The following is a 17,533-nucleotide window of genomic DNA, read 5'->3' as shown; positions in this document are numbered from 1 at the left end:
TCATGCTAAAGTGATGATGCAGAACCGCAAACAATGAACCCAGACTGGAACAAGAGGCCCAAAGGCACATTTTAATTTAAGTATGTATCAATTTTCAAAATGAAGCAGTTTAATGTTTGGGATTGGAAGGAGTTTGTATACATTTCAGGAATGGGACATGATTACAGGTTCGAGTTTTAAAGTTAGTATTCATATCTGGTTTAAATAACTCCCTAAAGCAACATTTTGCAAAAGAAGCCTGGTAAACCACATCCTCGCTGACCCCCTTGATAGACCCTGATTCTCACACTAGCGAGGGAAACTTGCCCCACCTTTGTCATACTGACATCAGATAAAATGACAAGTGAATGTTAGAAAGACCAAACCACAGGCAAGTAGGCTCAGGCCAGTTAATATACTCTAGATAAATTATGCTAACCAGAGAAAAAAGTTAGTGTTTTTTTCTATAAGTCCATACATAATGTAAATAAATAGCATTAGTATGAAAAAGAAAAGAAAAACACACAAAATGAAACAGATACAGAAGTGACTGAACTGAAGTGTGCCCAGGCAATGCACGGGAGGCAACAAGGGCTTTGACTGATGAGCTAAATAAAGAACATTAATAAGTAAAATTAAATAATAAATGTATTAAACAAATAGATTAAAATACATAAAAAATTAACAAACTGAACTCTAGCTTATTGAGTCATTGGCATCATCTTAGGATTCTGCTGACAACACTAAAGTTTGTGTGTTTTATTGATTTTTTTTCCCTAAGAACCACGTGCTATACTAATATCATCTGCTACATTGATAATTCATTAATTTCTCTTTATGTTCCCTTTGTTTTGTTTTTCCTTTTCTAATTTCTCAAACTAAGTTCTTTGTCATGTTCTTTCATCCTTTCTTGATCATCCTTGTTAATAGTAAGACATTCAGTGACTGCTTGGTCCAATTTCATAGATTTTGGAAGGAAAAGTTCTTACTGTTTGGGAGGACATTTTAAATTTTTCAAGTGGTTATATTTTTTCTATCATTTTTTTATTAATTTCTCATTTAACTGCATTGTGATTAGCTAATTAAAACCCTATATGATATCTTCTATCTTGAATTTATTGGTATAATAGCCCTACAATGTCTGCTTGTTTGAATTTATTGAGACTTACTTTGAAATTTGTATAAATATATCAATACCATGGGCCACTGAAAATAAGAATTCTCTGTACATATAATTTTTGAGATAACATACATTTATAACATTTTTGCTATTTATATTATTCAAATTATCAATGTCCTTATTTAATTTTTCTTTGATTCATCACAGACTAAAAGAATGGTATTAAAACTCTCATAACCAATATACATTTATCAATGTATTCTTATATTTCTCATTGTTGAAATCAAAGATGATGTGGTTCTGAGTTCTTTATTTGGTTGGAGTAATAACACTATTACTCAAAAAGGGAAGAATTTTTAGATGTATGGAAAGACTCCATCTCTATATTAGCACATGAGATAAGAATTCAGATAAAATACTAAATAAATTGGACAACAGCAAAACTAAAACATTCTCAAAAAAGTACTTGTATTGATGTAAAAACCAGTAAGGACAATTAATTTTTCCTTTTTTTGTTCTTACATTGAAATTTAATTTTATTTTGAAATTCACCATTCACATAATAAAGCAATTGGTTCTCATGGTCTTTGAGATTAATAGACTATTTAAATATCCATTTTAATGTTTATTAAGCCATTAATCAACCTTTAATTTACTAATTTCCAAATGAGCTAGTTCATTTAAAAATATGTATATTTTCACATGTAACTCTCAATAGCTCAATTTCTGTAAGGACTTATATTGTCCATGTATTTTTGGCAGGCTGACAATAAGTGAGCAGAGAGAATGCGGGAACCACAGTGTATCTGAAGCATCCACTTTGCCTTGTACATCAGGGCATTCAATAACCACTTAATAACTGCAACCCTGATGGGAAGAGCATTTTTCCTCCTCAACGGATTTATGCAACATTTCATGCTTTTTAAAAATGTTCTGTACTATAGTAAATGATTTTGACCTTGAGGGTGAAGCAAAACAAAGGAAAGCAAATAGTACACTCCACAATATTTCTTTGAGTAAGTGATTAAATGGGTTTTTTTGTTGTTCTCTGACTCGATCGTAGGATGTTTATGCTTTTATTTTAGACTTGGTTTGTTACAATGAGCTTATTTATAGGGTTTACTAGAAGTTCAATTTATAATGTGATAAAAATATGTTAAAAATAAATCTGGGGCTTCTCTGGTGGCACAGTGGTTGAGAGTCCGCCTGCCGATGCAGGGGAAACGGGTTCGTGCCCCGGTCCCAGAAGATCCCACATGCTGCGGAGCGGCTAGGCCCGTGAGCCATGACCGCTGAGCCTGCGCATCCGGAGCCTGTGCTCCGCAACGGGAGAGGCCACAGTAGTGAGAGGCCCGTGTACCGCTAAAAAAAAAAAAAAATCTGGAATTTAAGGGTCAAAAGAATACAGAATATGTGTGTGTATATATATGTATACACATATGTATTTTTTATTTCTGAAAAATACATATTTTAAAAGCTAGGCATATACTATATTAAAGGTGGAAATTTTACTGTTATATATATATATTAACATATATATTTAAGATATATACCTTAAATCATACATAGTTGAGATGCCAACAACCTTAAAAATATTAGTATTAATATTTCATTGTATACACTGTGCATTAGTAAATATTTCTAGTGTACACTAAGCATATTAAAAATTAAAATGACTTCTATTAAAAACTCTCAGCAAGGCAACAATATATCAAAGGAACAGACTCTGTACTGAGATTTAGCATTTCCACAGAGCAGTTAGAAAAGTCAAATATTAACTCATTAATTCCCATATCATCCCTACAGCTCAGATGATTTCTTCATCGAGCTTTACATTGGAACGACAATCTTTGGTGGATTATTCATATTTAATAAATATAAAATTTTCTTATTAATTGTGAAATCTACTGTCATTCAAACACTTGCCTAAGGTAGGGGTAAAGGTGAAGAAATACAGCTCTGATATACTCTGAATTCTGCTTTAAAGTATGTCAAAAGTGAATTTTTATATAGATGATTAGCTATAAAGGAACAAAGGAGGTATTATAACCTCTCATCACATAATGGACCAAGAGAAAATTATTGTGATTGCAAATGAATTAGAAGCAAAAAATTGCAAAATTGCATTTATAATTCCCAAGCTAGAAAGCAAAATTGTAAACCAAATAATTTCCATTGTTAAATTTATTTTGCTGAATGAGTGCAGAATCTCTAATATTCTTTTGACATTAATTTTTAATGTTAAATGATAACATATTTAACAAATATTTTTAAAGTGTCTACTGGATAGGGGAACTGTATAACTACAGTGAAAGGGTGAAGAGTTCTCTTTTGAGTCAGACAAGCTTGGGTTTGAATCACAACGACTGGTTTTATGGACTTTAGGCAGTTATCTTGACCTCCATAAGTTGAAGTTTCTAATTTGTAGAATGATCCCTACTTTACATGGTTGTCATAAGGATTGAACAAGATAACACGTGGAATATGTCATTTGCTTACTGGATACATGGCAACAATTTCTGTAACAGTTATAGTTTGTAATATGTGTAATTCCTGATATTTGATCTTTTCAGCTAAAAAATATTAGTATATGCTAAACATCAAAATTAGGACCTGAAAAAATAAAATAGTGAATATAATAGGCCCAGTACCTAATGGGCTCAAGATAAGACAAGACAAGCAACAACTGCTACACACTATGATAGGGTAAGTATAGGGTATTTTGAGAGCACCACCTAACTCAGTCTAAGAAGAACAGGGTAGAAAAAAGTGACATTTGGGGCCAGAAGGATGAGTTGGGGTGGGAGTGAGTCAGGTGAAGAAATATGGGGTAAGAGAATATCCCAGATAGAGGGAACAGGAATGAAGATCAGAACCTGATAAAGCATGAGGAGTTTTAGGAAACGATAGATCAGTGTAGTTGGCTGGGGAGGGGTGGGAAGTACTATTACATGCAGCTGGAAAGGTCAGTAATGGTCACTTTTGCAGGGACTTGTAGGCCATGTTAAGAAGTATAGACTGGGAGCAATGGGAAGCTCCTGAAAGGTTAGAAAGCTGAGAGAGCTATGGCCAGATTTACCTTTTAGAAAGACCACTTATCATTATGTGGGAACTGGACTAGTGAGGAGAATATGAATGTGGGAGCCCTTTTTGGAGGCTGTAGCAGTAAAACTGAGAGATGATGGAGGTCTGACATTGGGTGGAGGTGGTGGGGATGCAGAGTAGACAAAGACAAGGTAGCACTGGTTGTATCTGGTGATCAATTAGGTGTAATAAGGGAGAGGAAGTTTGGGTATCCGTTGGCTAGATGGTAGTACTCTTCATGGAGAGTAGTTGCCATCTCACAGGAATCATGGTCCTGAGGAACTATATAGCTCAAGACAAGGAAATAGGCAAGGGCTGAAGGGACACCCCCAGTCAATACCCGGATGGGACTCTACAAAGTGTTCCCTGAGCATCTGTCAGGCAATGATACGAAAATTCTGACTGTTTTCTTTTCTCCTCCACCTTCCTTCCTCCCTGCCCTCTCCCCAGGGAGGAGAAGCTTCATTAAAGATTAAGCTGCTAACTTAATTTGACTTAGGAATAGGCTTGCTTAGTTTATTCTATCTGTACACTTGCAAAAAATATAACTGATAAAAATGTATTCAGGAAAAGTGAGATTAACTTACACGATGCCAATTAACATTGATCAAGCACCTCATTTGTGCCAGGTACAGTGCTAGTTACTAGAAGTACAAAGGTGTATATGACCACAGGTCTTGTTCTCAAGTTGCTCACAAGATTAGTAAGTAGGATAGACAGATACACAACAGAGAAATAGAGTGCAATATAGACATTTCATGTTATGCAGGTAGTAATTGTACTTAGGGGAGTCTCAGAGCCTTGCCCAGAATAAGAATTGCTAGGTATCATGAGCAACAAACAACAATATGTTTGAGTGAATAAACTGACAGTGTCTTGAAAGACAACTCAAAGTTCCTTTTTTTGTTTTGCTAGATTTTGCAGAGAATGACAGGGATAAGAAGAGAATTTCTAATAAGAAATTATGCAGTCAAAAGGTATAAACTTCATGGAACTATGTGATTAGAACTGAAATAAGTCATGAGATATTAGACTGGTGAAATAGATCTCAAGACAATCAAGTTGCTCATGATAAAGACTGCCCTTCTCCCCACCACGGAAATGTGTTTCAGATGGTAATTCTATTGATACTGGTGAAATAATAGGATGAGGAGTGGGGGGATGGTCAAGATTGGAGACAGATTTAGGAGATAAAAGCTACAGGATTTGGCAGTAAATTTGATGAGGGGCTTCCAATTAGAGAAGTTGAGAAGGACTTCAGGCTTCTTGTAAGCTATTTGAGAAGATCATATGGTTGGGAGGAAAGTAGCTTGGACTTTTGTAAGCCAGGGAATGACGACTCTTAAAGAATTAGGAAATGATGCAGATATCAAGTAAAATAGGGCCACTGAACTTGGCAATTAAGAGAACACTGGTGATTTTTGAGAGAGAAAAGTAAAGGTGGAAACCAGAGATGATGCTTTAAGATGACTGAGCAGTGGAAATGGGAGACAGTGAGCACGTTATCTTTTAAAGAAGATCAGCAACGAATTCAAGGAAGAAATTACAAAAGAAACTTAAGAAAAGGATAAAATCAAAGGAATAACTTTTAAAATTTACATGATTTTATTTTATTTTAGAATGAGAGAGTCTTGACCATTTAAACAAGCTTGTGGTAAGGGCTTAGAGAGAAGAAGAAACTGTAATACAAGATGGAGGCAAAACCTGCTGTATCAGAGACCATGAGGTTAAGAGACAGTATAGATAAAAAAGTGTGAGGCATATATACCTATCTCCCAGTAGATTCTTAATATCCCCAGATACGTTGTCTGACATTTTTCTACAGGGAAAATTGTTATCATGATGTTAGTAAACTTGGATATTTGTAAAAGTCTTGGTATATATCCATTTGATTCAAGATTAATCAAAGACTTCCTATTCTTATTTCTTTATTTAACACACATTTGCTTACTATATGCTAGGCACTGTGATGAATGTGGGCCATACTGTGTGATATGAAATAAGCTTAATTCCTGTTCTTATGCACATTTTAAAACTATTATTCACATAAGGTATTCACTGTAGACCTTTATGTGGTAGCACAAATTTAATTTGCTGATATTCAGTAATGTACAACAGGTTGAAAATTATCATGTGTTCTTCAATCTATACCATGTACAGTAAAGATAAAAGTATTAAATAAGAAAATATCGGCAAAGCAGTAAGTAAATATTATTTTAACACAGGTAATATCATTGGGAGGACAAATGAGATCTAGAATTAACTGTTCATTATGCATTTATTCATTCATTTAATAAACATTTTTTATGTGCTGTGGACTTAAGGTGAGTAAGACATGGTTGGTGTTTTCCCTGTTCTCAAAGGCTTCATAAGCTAATGATGTAACCATAGAAGTGCTTCCTAATTATTTGGAAGATTCTTATAGGTAGAATTAAACTCAGAAGGGTATCTCCCTAGAGCACAATTTTGAGTAACCATAGTTTCTAAGAATAAGCGCTCTGTAATTAGGAGAACTCCACAGGTCAGAAGCAGATCAGTGTAAATTACAGGCCAGCAGAGGAGGGAAAGGTCCCTCCAGGACTGAGGGAGACTGAGATTCTCCTGGCTATACCATTAACCTGTGCCCAGTGATGAGGGCTTGGTAGTCAACACCAACTCTACAGTGGATACCTATTCTTAGGTCTTCAATGAAGTGTCATTCATTTCAAATAGGGGTCAGAGATAGTACCTTTTTAGACATTGTTAAGGAAATTTAATGTAATGGTTCAGAACATAGACTGTAACTGACAGCCTGGATTCTAGGTCAGGATCAATCCTTACTATTTGTGTGACTTTGGCAAGCTACTTAAACTCTTTGAGTTCAATTTCCTTATCTGTAAGTTTGGAATAATAGTATCTGTCTCACGGTGTGAAGACTGAATGACATAACACTACATGTAAAGCCCTATAAACAGTGCTTTGTCCACGGTGAGCATCCAACAAATGATACCTGTTACTAACAGGAACTGTATACAAAGACTCGAATGACATTTTTACTCACTCTGGAGTTCACTCATTGCAAAAACAAGCGTACTTTTCCCTAACTACTTTAATAATATGATGTTTTTATTCCAAAGAGGCCTAAGTTTAATAATTCATTTTAAAAGTATTTATTTAAACAGATTAGAGTAGTAATTTCGCTATCAGTAGCTATCACTACCTTATGTTTTTTGAGTCCTTTTAACTTCTAAACAGCTTTTAGATCCTCATAACATTCCTATAAGCACCACAGAACAGATGTATTCCTATTATAAATTAGGAAACTGGATAATATAGAGTTAGTGATTGCCCATAATAGAGTTAAGACCACCAGACTCTTAGTCTAGTATTCATAAAAATCAGCCCAAACGCAAAAAGATATTGAGTCCTTATTATGCACCCAACATTACAGTAGGTGCTTCAGAGGATTAAAATTATATAAAACACAATTCATTGCCAAAACAACTTACTTTCTAATTGGGGAGATATGACTTTATTTGTCTTTTGCATAGTCCCAGCGATTTTGCCCAGCTTTCAAAACTCCTCAAAATCTGTCCAAGCCTCCATTCTTTACTATTATTTTTCAGTAGAAACCCATATTTCTAGCTATTTATTTCCATGAGTCAAGAAACTTTCTGAGGTTTTAAAAACAATACTTTAGGGCTTCCCTGGTGACACAGTGGTTGAGAGTCCGCCTGCCAATGCAGGAGACACTGGTTCGTGCCCCGGTCCGGGAAGAACCCACATGCCGCGGAGCGGCTGGGCCTGTGAGCCATGGCCGCTGAGCCTGTGCGTCCGGGGACTGTGCGTCTGGAGCCTGTGCTCTGCAACGCGAGAGGCCACGTTGACACTTCATTGAAGACCTAAGAATAGGTATCCACTGTAGAGTTGGTAGCCCACGTTGACACTTTATTGAAGACCTAAGAATAGGTATCCACTGTAGAGTTGGTGTTGACTACCAAGCCCTCATCACTGGGCACAGGTTAATGGTATAGCCAGGAGAATCTCAGTCTCCCTCAGTCCTGGAGGGACCTTTCCCTCCTCTGCTGGCCTGTAATTTACACTGATCTGCTTCTGACCTGTGGAGTTCTCCTAATTACAGAGCGCTTATTCTTAGAAACTATGGTTACTCAAAGTTGTGCTTTAGGAAGATACCCTTCTGAGTTTAATTCTACCTATAACAATCTTCCAAATAATTAGGAAGCACTTCTATGGTTACATCATTAGCTTATGAGAGGCCCGCATACTGCAAAAAATAAAAAATAAAAACAATACTTTAGATTATCCGAATGTTCTTTGAAGGTTGAGGTCCATTGGGACTTAAAAAGGTGAGGAAATGTGACCCACGCTATGCCTTTTCTGCTTTGGGGGACCAAAAGGGGGAAAATATAGAAAAGATAGCTCTCAAGTTTGTCCTGGAATGGGGGACAGTGATGCATGAGTATGTACCTTATGGAGGAAGTAAAACAAGTACCGGCCTCCATTTTACAGTGTTTCTTCATATCAGTCTATTCTTGGTTTCCTGGAAACAGACTATCCGCTCCTTGCTTATGCCTCTACTTGCATCTAGATTTTATGTCCCAGCAACAGCAAACTGCTAATTATTTCTAAACACACTCTATGCTTCATAGCTCTAGGTTTTTGTTCATTTATTCCCTCTTACTGGAATGCCCTTCAGAAAAATAGTTTTTTAAAATATTTTAAATGTTAACCATTATCAAGAATTTAATGAAAACAGTTTAAAAATTAGACAGAAAATACAAAATTTATCACTCTCTCCAGATAAACGTAAAACAGTTTATGACAGAGGGCAGAAGGCAAACAGCAAAAAAGGACAAATAGTAGAATATGTTACTAGTAGTTCTTAAGAGAAAACTTACCAGGAACAGAGTGTTGGGAATGCTACTAGAAATAATAATAATAACAATTTATCGAATACTTACAATTTGCTAGACACTGTGCTAAGTCCTTTACATTTACTATTTCATTTAATAATATTCCCCCAAAAGTAGGTGATTTTATCCCCATTTTTGAGATGAGGAAATTGAGGATTGGATAGTCAAGTAAGGTCACACAGTATGTGGCTAAAATAGAATTATATAACCCAGTATTTGGCTTCGGAGAATACTCCATTACCAACAACTTTATAATTAGCCTCACATGTCTAAAAACAAATGCTTCAAAAATGGATAATAAACTATGAGCACTGGTAATTTTAACCCAAGGCACTAATATAATTTCAATAATGCCCATTGTAGATAAGACTCGTTATTGAAATTCAGGAATGGAAACATTAATATATTAAAATGGAATAGGTCAAACAGAGGTCACGACAGGTAATATTTTTAGTCAATAAGGTATGTTCCAGTATGGAAATGCATATTTAAAGGTTGAAAGTTATCTTTCTAAAATGCAAATGTATGTATGTGTGTGGATACATGTATATGTGTATTTGTATACATATATAATTATGAAGAGAGTCATCTTTCTAAATGCATATATGTACATATATAAGCAGAATCATGGCTCATTTGTATCCTTCATTATCTAATACATTTCTTAGCACATGGTAACTGTTGAATAAATTAAGGTAGGCAAAAGAGTAAAGGCCAAAACAGAAAAATCAAAAGGGCAAAGCTACTTTAACGTATTATAGGCTGCATTCCTAATGCAGAATAAAGAATCTTCATCTTCTGGGGTATCTATTTTCAGTTTAATTCCACTAAAAGCAGAGCATCTTATGATTTGTGCCTTGCTTTGATGAAGCGAGTACTATATAAGACTAGGGGAGCAATGAAGAGAAACAATTTTGTATGGGTTTATTTCTAACCAAAAAGGAAGACATGGTAAAGAAAAGTGCATGGTAAAAGAAAATTGGGACAATAATCTATAAAAGAATATTTATAGAAAGCCAGATTCAAAAATGAATGAAAGAAATTGAAATGTAATGGGGATGAATAGAAGTTTCAGTATTTAATATAAAAATACCAACTAGATGAGAAACAACTGTATTTCAACAGCAATTCATGGGAAAAAGATAAGGGACTATTACTTTCCTTGAAGCCCAATATAAATTGACAAGGTGAAATGTTTAACAAAGATAAAAACAACAAAGTTCAATATTGGATTGAATCAAGAGAAAAATGGAGTCTGGATGATGGGAAATAAAACTTTATTTTCAAGAATGCTCTCATCAGAGTAACTGTGATGAATACCTTCAAACTGCTTCTATTAAAAACAGTTAAGTGAGCTGGAAAAGTTTGATTTGAGTGCCTACTTTTTACCAAGAATGCACACGTATATACGTTGCAACATAAAAGGAGAGACATACATGCATATCAGTGGTTATAATAAAATAATATGATAACTTTGTAAGATGCATGAGCCTAGAGCATGAGTTGCTTATTACCTACACTTTGTGCCTTATATCTCTGGGAACCAAAAACGAAGCCACACATTCTGCCTAGGTCAGGAAGACTCCATGATCACTACCTTTAAAGAGCTGAAACAGCATTTCTTACACTTAAGAACTCCTGAACTTCAGGCCCTACACCCATGGACCTAGTGGTTGTACTCTATTAGAAAAGCAGTGCATTATAGTTCAGCACAGGCAACAAGAGCGTCACTCACTAGTTCTTCCTAAATGTGCAATGTGCTCTGATATCATTATTTTATTAAATTAAAAAAATTTTTAAATTAGTGGTACAATAAATTGGTTTATCAACTCTTACTGGGTTATGACTCACAATTTGAGAAATAGTGCATTAAATTATCTCTAAAGTTTCTACTAAACATTTAAATTTTCAATTAATGCAGTGTTTGAAGATATAAAATGACAGAGTATGAAGAAATAGAACTTTCTCCAGTGGTTCAGTGGATGATCACTGCTTAATAAAGAAATCAGGGTTCCTGTTAGCCCTGATCAATACAAATGAAAATGTATGAGTATAAATTATGTCAAATTTTTGCAGAAAAGTATTCATTATGGATGGTTTTTGTAATAAAATAGTTTTGAGTAATGAAAATCTCACAACAAACAAAAGTCCAGGACCAGATGACTTCATAGGTGAATTCTATCAAACATTTAGAGGAGAGTTTACATCTATCCTTCTCAAGCTATTCCAAAATATTGCAGAAGAAGGAACACTTCCAAACTCGTTCTATGAGGACAGCATCACCCTGCTACCAAAACCAGACAAAGATATCACTGATGAACATAGATATAAAAATCCTCAACAAAATACTAGCAAACCAAATCTAACAATACATTAAAAGGATCACACACCATGATCAAGTGGGATTTATCCCAGGGATGCAAGGATTTTTCAATATCTGCAAATCAATCAATGTGATGCACTACATTAACAAATTGAAGAGTAAAAACCATATGATCAACTCAGTAGATGCAGAAAAAGCTTTTGATAAAATTCAACATCTATTTATGATAAACTCAATTTGTAGAGAGTTAACACATCTCAACATAATAAAGGCCATATATGACAAACCCACCGCTAACATCATACTTAATGGTGAAAAGCTGAAAGCATTTCTTTTAAGATCAGGAACAAGACAACAATGTCCACTCTTGCCACTTTTATTTAACACAGTTTTGGAAGTCCTAACCATGGCAATCAAAGAAGAAAAAGAAATAAAAAGAATACAAATTGGAAAGAAGTGAAACTGTCATTGTTTGCAGATGACATGATACAATACATAGAAAATCCTAAAGACACCACCAGAAAACTACTAGAGCTCATCAATGAATTTGGTACAGTTTCAGGATACAAAATTAATATACAGAAATATGTTGCATTCCTATACACTAACAACAAACTATCAGGAAGAGAAATTAAGAAAACAATCCCATTTACCATTGCATCAAAAAGTATAAAATACTTAGGAATAAATCTACCTAAGGAGGCAAAAGAACTGTACTTGGAAAAAGAAATTGAAGATAACACAAACAAATGGAAATATATACCATGTTCTTGGATTGGAAGAATCGATATTATTAAAATGATCATCTTACACAAGGCAACCTACAGATTCAGTGCAATCCCTATCAAAGTACCAATGGCATTTTTCACAGAACTAGAACAAATAATTTTAAAATTTGTATGGAAACCCAAAAGATCCCAAATAGACAAAACAATCTTGAGAAAGAAAAATGGAGCTGGAGGAATCATGCTCCCTGACTTCAGATTATATTACAAAGCTACAGTAATCAAAAAGTATGGTACTGGCACAAAAACAGACACATAGATCAATGGATAGCGAGCCCAGATATAAACCCACACACTTATGGTCAATTAATCTATGACAAAGGAGGCAAGAACATACAATGGGGAAAAGACAGTCTCTTCAATAAATGATGCTGTGAAAACTGGACAGCTACATGTAAAGAATGAAATTGGAAGATTCTCTAACACCATATACAAAAACAAACTCAAAATGGATTAAAGAGCTGAATGTAAGACCGGACACTATAAAACTCCTAGAGGAAAGCATAGGCAGAACACTCTTTGACATAAATTATAGCAATATGTTTTTGGATCTGTCTCCTAAAGCAAAGGAAATAAAAGCAAAAGTGAACAAAATGGGACCTAATTAAACTTAAAAGCCTTTGCACAGCAAAGGAGACCATCAACAAAATAAAAAGACAACCTACTGAATGGAAGAAAATATTTGCAAATGATATGACCAATAAGGGGTTACTATCTAACATATATTAACAGGTCATGTAACTCAACATCAAAAAATACAAAATACAAAAACAAAAAACCAACCAGATTAAAAAATGGGCAGAAGAGCTGAATAGACATTTTTCCAAAGAGGAAATGCACATGGCCAATAGGAACATGAAAAGATGCTCAACATCACTAAATCATCAGCGAAATGCAAATCAAAACCACAATGAGATATTACCTCACATCTGTCAGAATGGCTATCATCAAAAAGAATACACATAACAAATGTTGGTGAGGATGTGGAGAAAAGGGAACCCTTGTACACTGTTGGTGGGTATATAAATTGGTGCAGCCATGTGGTATGGAGGTATGGAGGTTCCTCAAAAAACTAACATTAGAACTACCATATGACCCAGCAATTCCATTCCCAGGAATATATCTGAAAACAACAATAACAACAAAAACTAATTTGAAAAGATACATGCACCCCAATGTTCATAGCAGCATTATTTACAATTGCCAAGATATGGAAGCAACCTAAGTGTTTGTCAACAGATGAATGGATAAAGAAGATGTGGCATATACATACAATGGAGCACTACTCAGTCATAAAAAAGAATGAAATTTTGCCATTTGCAGCAACATGGATGGACTTGGAGGGCATTATGCTAAGTGAAATAAGTCAGACAGAGAAAGACAAATACTGTGTTATATCACTTATATGTGGTATCTAAAAATGCAAAAAAACTAGTGAATAAATGAAAAAGAAGCAGACTCACAGATATAAAGAACAAACTAGTGGTTACCAGCGAGGAGAGGGAAGAGGGGAGGGGCAATATAGGGGTAAGGGAGTAAGAAGTACAAACTATTAGTCAGAAAATAAGCTATAAGGAAATATTGGACAACACAGGAAATACAGCCAATATTTTATAATAACTATAAATGTAGTATAACCGTTAACAATTGTGAATCACTATTACATTGTACACCTGTAACATATAATATTGTCCATCAACTATATTTCAGTAGAAAAAGAAAAACATGTTTTAATGCAACAGATAGCATGGAGTAGTTATTAGTCTTCATCAAATATTAAATAAAGGTATGAAGATTCAAGACAAAGAAAATCAGACTAGGAAGAATACTGCCAAGTTTAACAGAACTTCAGAACCAATTTTTTAAATATAAAGGTAACAACTAAAAAAATCAGCCTCCATCAGATTCTTTAGCAAAACTCAAGTTTTTAATGAACAAAGTTTGAACTGAAATAATATTCAAATTAAAAATCCTGAAAAAATTTTACAATGCTTTGCAAAAATGATCTGTAATTTTTATCTCCCAAATCCATTTCCATAGACATGTGAAATGTAATGAGGATCTACCCACAATTACATCTCTACATGCTTTCTCTCCCCCTATCATTACACAAATCTGATTTACCTAAGGAAGCCCACAGGCTGGGGTCAAGGCGGCAGCTTCCAGCTCTGATATTAGCTCCATTCTGAAGAGTAATGGATGACTTAGCCTATTCAGAGACTTATAAAACCTTGAAACATCTTTAAAGGGACAGAGGCAATAATTCACATGCTTATGATATCTCACTTGATCAACTGTCAAAATGCATTACCTTGGACATGGTAATATTCTAGTAGAACTTTATCCCTAATAAAATATCGTTGATAGTATTTGATCCTCTGAATATTTAGTATTTAAAGTATTTTAAAATATTTAGACTATATGAATTAATGTAATCTATCACATCAATAATCTAAAGAAGAAACATCACACGATGATATCAGTGGATGCAGAGGACACATTTGACAACAAATAGCACCCATTCATGATAAAAATCTCTCAGTAAACTAGGAATAGAGAGAAACTTTCTTAACTTGATAAAGACCATCTACAAAAAACCTATAGCTAACATTGTACTTAATTATGAGAAACTAAAAGCTTTCCTACTAAGATCAGGAACAAGAGAAGTATATCCCTTCTCACCACTCCTTTTCAACACTGTACTGGAAGTCATAACTAATGCAATTAGACAAGAAAAGGAAACAAAACGTAACTGATTAGGAAGCAAGAAGTAAAACTGTCTTTGTTGGCAGATGACATTATTGTTTATGTAGAAAATCCAAAGAATCTACAAAACATAAAAAAACAAAAACAAAAACAAAAACCTCCTGGAACTAATAAGTGATTATAACAAGGTTGCAGATTACAAAGTTAATACACAAAAGTTCATCACTTTCCTATGGACTAACATTTAACAAGTGGGGTTTGAAATGAAAAAATGCCATTATGTTAGCACTGCAAAAATAAAATACTTAGGTATAAATCTAATGTGTATAAGGTCTATATGAGGAAAACTATAAAATTCTAATGAAAGAAACAAAGAACTAAATAAAGTGGGAGATATTCTATGTTCATGAATAGGAAGACTCAATATTGTCAAGATGTCAGTTTTTCCCAACTTGATCTATATTGATCTATTGATCAATGCAATCTCAATCAAACTCCCAACAAGTTATTTTGTCAATATCTACAAACTGATTCTAAAGTGTATATGAAGAGGCAAAAGACCTAGAGTAGCTAACACAATACCAAAGGAAAAGGAAAAAGTCAGGATTGCCACTACCTGACTTAAAGACATACATAAAGCTACAGTAATCAAGACAGTGTGGTATGGGTGAAAGAATAGACAAACAGATAAACAGAATAGAATAGAAACCCCAGAAATACACCCACATGAATCTAGTCAACAGATCTTTGGTAAAGGAGCAAAGGCAATATTATGGAGCAAAGATAGTCTTTTCCAACAAATGGTACTGGAACTACTGGACATCTACAGGCAAAAAATGAATCTAGACACAGACCTTATACCCTTCACAGACATTAACTCAAAATGGATCACAGACCTAAATGTAAACATGCAAAGCTATAAATCTCCTAGAAGATAACAGGAGAAAATATAATGATCTTGGAAAAGGTGATGACTTTTTAGATACGATACCAAAAGCACAATACATGACAGAGAGAGTTAATAAACTGGATTTAATTAAAATTAAAAATATCTGCTCTGTGAAAGACACTGTCAAGAGAGTAAGAAGACAAGCCATATTAGGAGAAAATATTTGCAAAAACAAAGCTGATAAAGGACTGTTATTCAAAATGTACAAAGAATTCTCAAAACTTAACAATAAGAAAACAAACAACTTGATCAGAAAACAGGTCAAAGCTCTTAAAAGATACCTCATCAAAGAAGACATATAGATGACAAAGAAGCATATAAAAAGATGCTCCACATCATATGTCATCATAAAATGTAAATTAAAAAACAATGGGGTACCACTACACATCTATTAGAATGGCCAAAATCCAGAACACTGACAACACCAAATGCTGTGGGGCAACAGGAGCTCTCATTCATTGCTAGTCGCTGTGCAAAATCATACAGCCACTTTGGAACACAGTTTGGCAATTTCTTACAAAACAAAACACTTAGCATACCATCCAGAAATTGCCATCCCTGGTACTTAACCAAATGAGCTGAAAACTTATATCCACACAGAAACCTGCACATGGATGTTTATAGCAGCTTTATTCACATTTGCCAAAACTTGGAAGCAACCGAGATGTCCTTCAGTGGGTGAATGGACAACTAAACATCCAGACTACAAAATATTACTTAGCACTGAAAGAAATGAACTATCAAGCCATAAAAAGACACAGAAGAAACTTAAATGTGTATTACTAAATAAAGGAAGCCAGTGTGAAAAGGCTACATATTATATGACTCTAACTATATAATACTCTGGAAAAGGCAAAAACAGTTACAGATCAGTGACTGCCAGGGGTTAGCGTAGAGGGAAGGATGAATAGGCATAGCACAGAGTATTTTTAGATCCATGAAACTGCTCTGTGTGATACTATAAGGGTGGATAAATGTCTTTATACGTTTGTCCAAACTCATAAAACGGACAATACCAAGAGTGAACCCAAATGTAAACTATGGACTTCGGGTGATAATGACACATCAATGTAGATTCCGCAACTGTAACAAATATACCACTCTGGTAGGGGATGGTGATAATGGGGGAGGTTATATATGTGTGGGGGGCAGGGAGTATGTGGAAATTTTTCTGCCTTCCTTTCAATTTTTATGTAAACGTAAAACTGTTCTAAAAAATAGTCTTTAAATAAATATTTAAAAATTTGGACTGTGTAACCTAAGGCACCTTACCATTTTTGGGACTTCCACACAATAAGTGGGAAATGAAGGTGGTTTGTTCTAGACTTCTTCGGAATTATCTTTTATATCCATTAGAGTTTTAGCTTAATATTTCTAAGTCAGTTACTATGGACTGAATTGTGTTCCCTCAAAATTAATATTTTGAAGCCCTAACTCCCAATGTGACTCTATTTGGAGATATGTCCTGTGAAGTAGTGATAAAGGTTAAGTGAGGTCATAAGGGTGCAATCTTAATCCAGCAGCACTGGTGCTCTTATAAGAAGAAGAGAGACCAGAGCTATTTATCCATATGCCCATGCATTGAGGAACGGCCAAATGAGGACACAGAAGGCAGCTATCCACACCCAAAGGTGAGAGCTCTCCCCAGACACTGACCCTCCTAGCGCCTTGACC

The 17,533-nt window shown here is 34.7% G+C and overlaps 1 protein-coding gene across 1 annotated transcript in view; it reads right to left on the bottom strand.

Moving 5' to 3' along the window:
* The window catches only part of LOC309825378 (sodium channel protein type 1 subunit alpha), a gene marked incomplete at both ends in the record, with an annotated part of 93,855 nt that overhangs the window by 30,871 nt on the left and 45,451 nt on the right, over positions 1 to 17,533 (bottom strand). The gene's annotated exons all lie outside the window — the stretch shown is intronic.

Source organism: Grampus griseus, assembly GCF_964374135.1.
Source record: "Grampus griseus genome assembly, chromosome: 7".
Lineage (NCBI taxonomy): Eukaryota > Metazoa > Chordata > Mammalia > Artiodactyla > Delphinidae > Grampus > Grampus griseus.
Note: the sequence above shows the minus strand (reverse complement) of the source record. Positions and strands in the feature narration are given on the sequence as shown.